This window comes from Gigantopelta aegis, chromosome 5 (genome assembly GCF_016097555.1).
Source record: "Gigantopelta aegis isolate Gae_Host chromosome 5, Gae_host_genome, whole genome shotgun sequence".
In the NCBI taxonomy this organism is placed as follows: domain Eukaryota; kingdom Metazoa; phylum Mollusca; class Gastropoda; order Neomphalida; family Peltospiridae; genus Gigantopelta; species Gigantopelta aegis.
The window spans coordinates 38628227-38636542 of record NC_054703.1 but is presented as its reverse complement, the minus strand read 5'-3'; positions in this window follow the sequence as shown (position 1 = coordinate 38636542).

Genomic DNA, 8316 nt, shown 5'->3' with positions numbered 1-8316 from the left:
AAGGCGACCAGAAACACATTGAATATACAAACACTAATATTATCAAAAATGAAAATATATTTAATATGTAAGTTTAATCGTAGAAATATTTTATTAGTCGGTAACGTCTTACAATGCAGCAAAGTCAGGAATGTCTCTTTAAAGGGACATTCCTGAGTTTGCTGCATTGTAAGATGATTCCGACTAATAAAATATTTCTATATCAGTGTCTGTATATTCAAATGAGTTTTTGGTCGTCTTAATATTTGTAAGAAGCCCAAAATGGATTTTGTCTTCAAATAATTTCGTACGCACGAAAAAAACATATTTTAGAAAATAAAATGAAATTTGACCTAGTACAAATATTAGAACGATCAGAAACACATTTAATATACAACCACTGATATTTTATGCAGACAAATATATTCCATATGTAATAACAATCGTTAAAAAGTCTCCGTTAGTCCATAACATCTTATAAAGTGCAGCAAACTCAGGAATGTCCCTTTAAGGAAATATTGTAATACACTTTAAAGGTGCATACCCTAGTTTTAACCTGTGAAAATTAACACTAAGTTTAATTAATCTACAAACCTGTAATACATTTGGATAAAGTTACAATTCAGTGAAAAATGAGTCTGTGACTTTTTAATGGTGAAATACCCTCTAAAAATAGACTAAAACTCTACTCCATAACTGTTTCTTCTCAGACGCACGTGTGTTTTTAAAAATTATGATAAATGCATTTTGTGATATTAAAAATACCAGGATGATCAAAAACACTTCGAATGTACGGAAATGGATAATATAAACAATAAAATATAAATAAGGTATGATTTCAGTTATCAAAAACGGCTTTAATTGTAAAAAATATGCCTTAGTGTTTAAAAACTAGGGTATGTCCCTTTAACTGGCATGTGGTTGTATGAGTAAGTTATGGACTAATGTTCTATACACTCTTTATTAAACGGGACGAGACGTGTCCCAGTGAGAACGTTCTGTTAATTGTTCAATAAATTAATCTTGACAATATGTCTGACGCCATATAACCCTAAATAAAATGTGTTGATTGCGTCGTTAAATAAAACATTTCTTTCTTTATTAATCCCTTAATTGACAAAAATAATTTAAAAAATCAATAAAAAATAATCAATATCCGCCGAAAAAATTCGATCATACGAGGAGGCGGGACCTAGCCCAGTGGTAAAGCGCTCGCTCGATGCGCGGTCAGTCTGGGATCGATTCCCCTCGGTAGGCCCATCGGGCTATTTCTCGTTCCAGCCAATGCACCAATGGATGAATGAATGAATGTTTAACGACACCCCAGCACGAAAAATACATCGGCTATTGGGTGTCAAACTATGGTAAATGCAACAAAAAAAGCCAATGCACCACGACTGGTATATCAACGGCCGTGGTATGTGTTAGCCTGTCTGTGGGATGGTGCATATAAAAAATCCCTTGCTGTCAATCGAAAAGAGTAGCCGATGAAGTGGCGACAGCGGGTTTCCTCTGTATATCTATGTGGTCCTAAACCATATGTCTAACGCCATATAACCGTAAATAATCTGTGTTGAGTGCGTCGTTAAATAAAACATTTCCTTCCTTCCTTCTTTGTTAAACTATCTAGCAGTTACGCACTTATATGGGGCGTGGCGTAGTCCAGTGGTAGATGGCTCGCTGAATGGTCGATAGGCCCTGATACCATGCTGTCGTAGTCGACGACGTACAGTGTGATGACTGATGGCATGTCCAAGGCCAGTCGCTGCAGATGACGTCATAGTGAGGAATCTGTTACGCAAGTGTAAGATGCGGAGATGGCGGTCCTCTCTGGCTGTTGTGACGCGGGGTCTTCCACTTCATGGTCTGTGTGCAGTCCTGCCAGTCACTCTGTAACGCTGTATCAACCTGGTGATCGTCAATTTTGTGCAATTCAGGATTCTTGCCACATGGGCATAACTCGCACCCAACTGCACCATACCAATAGCTCTATATCTCTTTCTTCAGCAGTTAGCCTTGCCGTGTTCTTTGGTGTTTTACTGTTGACTGAGGAATGTTCTAAGCAATGACACCCTTTTTTACACCCTTATGTGCACGAGTATCATGTTTCTCGTGCAGTATAAATTTGATGAATAAACTCATGTTGCACGTGTGGCATCGCCCAAACGCAGCAATGTGCGACTATTCGTCATTGATTGCATAATAACGAACAATACTGGAACCTATCTAACCTTCCATGAACGCGTATTGTGTTTGTTTATAATAAAAATAATTGGTATACTTTCTTTTGATCGTCAGTTTATATATATATATATATATATCAGGCACGTTGTTGTTCGTTCGCTACGAACATTGGAAATAACTGTTATGTGGTTGTGTGAAACGGGGGTAGAACTCCAGAACACCCACTCCTGTATCCGCTACAGATTCCCTACCCGAACAAAAAGGATAAAAATGAAACAAACAAACAAACAAGACTAATTTTGCATTCACAGAAGCATCAGCACTTCGCATCAACGAAGGATTTCGTTCTTTGGAATTCTATATCCAGCTAATTTATCAAACGTGTGTCAAACCCTGACATCCGCTGTATATTACGGGCTTAATAATCTCCGCCTGTATCTCGCCAAAGTCAATAAGCAAAGGCATTAATCCAAATGGTACTTATGGGCTTTCTCCCAGTTTGAGATGATCGCAGCGCGGACGATTGCCTTTCGCAGACCTGCCACGTGGTTCATGTACAGGTAGACAACCCATCTGCAAGATGATTCAACCCGGATGTCGCCGTCACGTGGACTTCCGATACGATGGCAACCAGTCACTCCCAAGACAGGTGTTCAATTACTTAATGTATTTTCCTCTTCTTTTTTTCCTTTTTTGTTTCCTTTTTTTTTTGTACTGGCTCATGGTTCGATATAGATAATATGATATAGGATTGCTCCACTAATTCGACGTTGTCATCGACATATTATACGTTTGTGCTCATTGTTTGATGAGGTTCAGAAGCAGAAATAGCGCATAAAGAACAGTGGCGTCCCAGTGAACCGAATTGAGGTTACGATTTTACTTAGTTCTAAAGGAAAGTTAAGGTAAGACAATTTTGTTTTTTTATGCGCATACATGAATATTACATGAATGAATACATGCATGAATAAATGAATGAATGAATGGATGGATGGATGGATGGATGGATGGATGTTTAACGACACCCAGCACGAAAATGCATCTGCTATTGGATGTGTAACTAAGGTAAATGCAAATATTAAGTGATGAACATCAATATAAAAATGCAAGAATTAACTTAAAACTATTTTTTACAAATATCATAGATAGATAACATTAAACATGCAGCTAAAATTCCAGCCATTGCACCACGACTGGTATATCAAAGGTCGTGGTATGTGTTACCTTGTCTATGGGATGGTGCATATAAAAGATCCCTCTTTTTGTTAATCGAAAAGAGTAACCCATTAAGTGGCGTCAGCGTGTTTCCTCCCTCAATATCTGTGTGGTCCTTAACCATATGTCCGACACCATATAATAAAAATGTGTTGAGTGCGTCGTTAAATAAAACATGTCCTTCCTTCCTTCTAATCAACATTTGTTTCATTATTGTTTTCTTTAAACAACACAAACTAGGTGACTTGCAGTTTATTTGTAAGATTTGGCGACACAGTGAAGTCAATGGCGATGCACATGTTCCACTTTGGCAGGGCGCTCCACGGTGAAGAGATCATGATAACCATTATCTGCTTGATTGATTGAAACTTATTTTATTTTTTTCTAAAGAACAAATGGATTAGGCACAAGTTATACAGCGTACTAGGCCTTTCCATAATACATACATGTTACGACAGTAATATAGTTTTGCAAATTAAATATAAACATAAATAAATAGTAATGAAAAACAGAAAGAATAAAGAATAAATGAAACAGAAAAAAAAGACGCAATAAACTGTTCTATGTGTTCTATATTTAGACAGCTGGTTTGTTAACTTTAGGAAAACAGAAAATACAAACAAGGCATCGTAATGATTACGTAATGTCTGCAAACATAATAACAGCAATAAAATAAATAAATAGTAATAATTTTAAAGATTCTATCTTTACTTACTAATTAGGGGAAAGGTTTTGTTTCATTTATTTACTTATGTACATAAACACATATTTCTGTGTTGTCTTCTTCACTTAGAGCATTTTTAGCATTTAAAACTAGTTGTAAATATATTGGCTGAAAACTTTGCAATGAATTCCAGAGAGTGGGTCTTTGCCTTTCACATAAAATGCATTCACAGAACAAATGCATAGGACATCGGATTTCATTGCTTTTTTAAATGCATTTCAGCTCGTAGTGTGTTCTAAAGTTTTATTGTCGAATGAATAAACTGAAGTAAATTAGTTCTAGCAGGGGATAAAGAAATATCATTCCGATTTCTTAGAATGCAAGTGGCTGTTTGTGGGATACTGTGTGTCATAAAAAATCAGGAGCCATATTTTTCATTATTTTTAAACATTATGCACAGCTTTTTTAATTTACGCCTGGAAGTAAGTGTTGCTAATGCAGTGTCTGCTGTAGCTATTGACCAGGTGTGTAACCAGTAATGCTTCTGTAAAAGTGGTAGTGGAGCTAGCTGTAGGTCTGAAAGGACCAGAAACATTCAACTAATATGAGAGGTTGATCCATCTATGAAGATCAGTCAACGGTTGGACATCGCAGACACCAAGAACAGACCAAGTGCACAAAAAATACGTGTCTGATAGATATCAAGTTGGGACAGATGGAACATATATTTAGATAAAGCAGCCAGTAAATGAGGTGCTGAAGTCCAAACTATTAATGGTATGATGCACAGATATATTCAGATGGGCAAGGACCAGCATGATATATTTATGAAGGAATGACTTATTTCTCAGAAAGTTTCAAGAAGAATACCCTTTTCTTCAAATGACCTCTAGCTCATACTTAATTTAGATAACATCATCTTCCTTAAAGGCAGAACATTCCAGGCTTTGTTCCATTCCTTAGAAATAGAATAGAGTGGAATGGAATGGAATGAAATGGAATAGAATAGAATAGAAGAAAATAGAAGAGAAGAGAATTGAATAGATGTTTAACGACACCCCAGCCAGCACCAAAAATACACCGGCTATTGTGTGTCGAACTATGGTATTCCTTGTCAAGTACAGGATGTTTCTTCATTTAATCACATTTTTCTTTGTATAGGTGATGCTGTCAGTGAAGGATATTTATTATCCAAATGCAGACAATGTACAGTTTTTCTATGCAGCAACATCTATATTTTTACAGCTATGGGTTGCGTTTGATGCTGGTAAGACATTTCTTAGTACATATCTGGACGTCCATGCTACATGCAGACATTTTAAAGACACTATACAGTGACACCTTATTTTACTTAGCGCGTTGAACAGATTTATAGTGGTGACCTTTGGTGACCTCAAAATGACCTTCATATATAACAACAAGAAAACCCATTACTTATAGCGTCAATCGTCGTAAAACGTACGTTATAACGTCAGGCGAATTTAGCAAACGTCTAGCCCTTGGGCTAGGTATATAGTTTCTGGGACGAATTCTTTTGTAAATGTGTTGTTGTTTTTTTCTGAAATTAAAGCTCGCTCTAACGACTGATTTTCTTCAGACGAAATGTGTGCCGGAAATATTTCCTAGTTGAATTAAGGACAATAACTTAAATACTTAAATAACAGACAAAACGCCTCACAAATGCAGAACGTGAGCGTGCTGTGGGTAGGCTGCACGCACGACAATCCGTTGCGGCAGTTGCTCGCACACTAGGATGTAGCCGACAGTCAATTCATAATCTCAGAACCCGTGTGCAACATACAGGTGTAGTGGCGGATTGTCCCAGGCCAGGACATCCGCGTGTGACGTCACGCCGAGAGGATGGACAAATCAGATTACGTCATCTCCGTAATCGGTTCGAGACGGCCGCGTCCACAAGCAGACAATTGTTCAGGGGTCGGGTGTCACAATCCACCATCAGGAATCGACTGCGGACTGCTGGTCTGCGAGCTAGGAGACCATACAAAGGACCCATTTTCACGCCATTTCACCGTCGTCAACGTCTGGAATGGACCCGACAACACGTTAGATGGAATCAGAGACGCTAGAATAACGTTGTCTTTAATGACGAGTCACGTTTCACACTTAGGTTTGCTGATGGCACACACACACACACACACACACACACACACACACACACGTAGGTTAGGTAAGTGATAATAGTATGTGTACAAATAACCGGTGTCACAATATGTTACTACCAGCTACTTTTACTCCGTAAACATTTGCACCTCGAACTTTGAATCGAAACTCAATATTTTGCACAAAGCAATCTGTACAATGACTCGCTGGTGACAGTGTTACATAGATGTCTGATCAGTATTCGTCGGCCATTGCCCAGCGGCAAAGCGCTCGCCTGATGCGCAGTCTGTCTGGGATCGATCTCTGTCGGTGGGCTCTCTGGGCTCTCTCGTTCCAGTCAATGCCAGTGTCTGTGGGATGGTGTATATAAAAAATTCTTTGCTTCACATGGAACAAAATGTAGCGGGTTTTCTCTCTAATTCTATTAGTAAAACTTACCAAATGTTTGACACCCAGCAGCCGATGATTAATAAATTAATGTGCTTTAGTGATGTTGTTAAACGAAACAAACGTTAGCTTTACTCCGTAAATATGTGTTCGAAACTCAATATTGTTGCACACTGCAAACTGTACACTACCTCGGCTGCCACGTAGCTCAGTGGTACAGCGCTCGCTCGATGCGCGGTCGGTCTGAGATCGATCCCCGTTGGTGGGCCCATTGGGCTATTCCTCGTCACAGCCAGTGCACCACGACTGGTATATCAAAGGCCGTGGTATGTGCTATCCTGTATGTGGGATGGTGCATATAAAAGATCCCTTGCTGCTGATCGGAAAGAGTAGCCCATGAAATGGCGACAGCGGGTTTCCTCTCTCAATATCTGTGTGGTCCTTAACCATATGTCTGACGCCATATAACCGTAATTAAAATGTGTTGAGTGCGTCGTTAAATAAAGCATTTCTTTCTTTACCTCGGCTGCCATGGACCAGACGCCTGACCATGTCTGAACAAACAAAATAATATATTAATTATTAATACACACACTACAAGAAGAAACCCGACAGGTTCCGGTTAAATACATATTTCCTGACGGGTTTCATCCTGTAGTGTATGTATTAGTGATTAATATGTGAATGTTGTTTTTGTTTATCTGGAAGTCAAACAAATTTCGTTGTAAAGGTATTTCACGTCAACCATCAGTTTGGTAGGCATCAACTGCGCGTAATTTATTATATAGGTTGGTCTCTGACGGTATGAGAGTGTTGATAACTGTCCTAAGGTATATCTAGGTCTCTTACCGTCAGAGTACTTGGGCTAGCCTGAACTCTGAGTTTATATGAGCATGATAAACCTGTTTACAATTAACTCAGCGTAGATTAATGGGTTTTACTAAGTATAGCGCACCCTGCCATTTATTACTGTAATAGATTAACCACTAACAATTAACAACTATCCCACTGTGCTGGACAGACAGCCCAGATATCTGAGGTGTGTGCACAGGACAGCGTGTTTGGACCTTAATTTTATATGAGTATGAAAACAAGTTGAAATGAAATGAAAAATAGATATCGGCACTGCCAACAGCTTCGTGCGTGCCGACTTTCAGACGTATTGTTCAATGTATCGTTATTCCGTGCCAAATGCTCTGGAAGGACAACATCTATTCACAAGTGCCAGATAAATGGTATTGCCGAGTAGCGAGTTGCGTATTCCATTTATTACCCGTTATTAATCTTTATCATTTTATGGAAGATCTTCAAACAATATTGATATTGAAAACAAGTTGCAAGTTGACAACAAGAAACAGCGTTGCGTGATAGCTGTGACGTACGTCTCGCTGATGACATATTTTAGTCCCTGACATGGTAATACATTAGTTACAGCCCTAAGTTTAGCTAGCGAACGTTTCGCTAACGTTTGCGAACTATTTGACTGGTTCCCAAATGTGGCCATTTGCTTTACCGTGAAGCGCATAAACCTGTATAGCGAACGTTTTTTCCGCTTGTTCTGACTGAATGCAGCCCTGTTGTTTATTGTTGCCTTTTAGTTGTGACGTAAAAGCCTACAGTGAAGCACTGATTATGAAGTCAAAAGGTATCTAGGTGAAGAAATATTTGTTTTGTTCATTTCCTAAGGATATATGGGTAATAATAGCAGTTTGTTGGAGTTGTTGCCTTTACCCGCTTCCATCTCTGAGCCTTTCAAGTGACGGAGG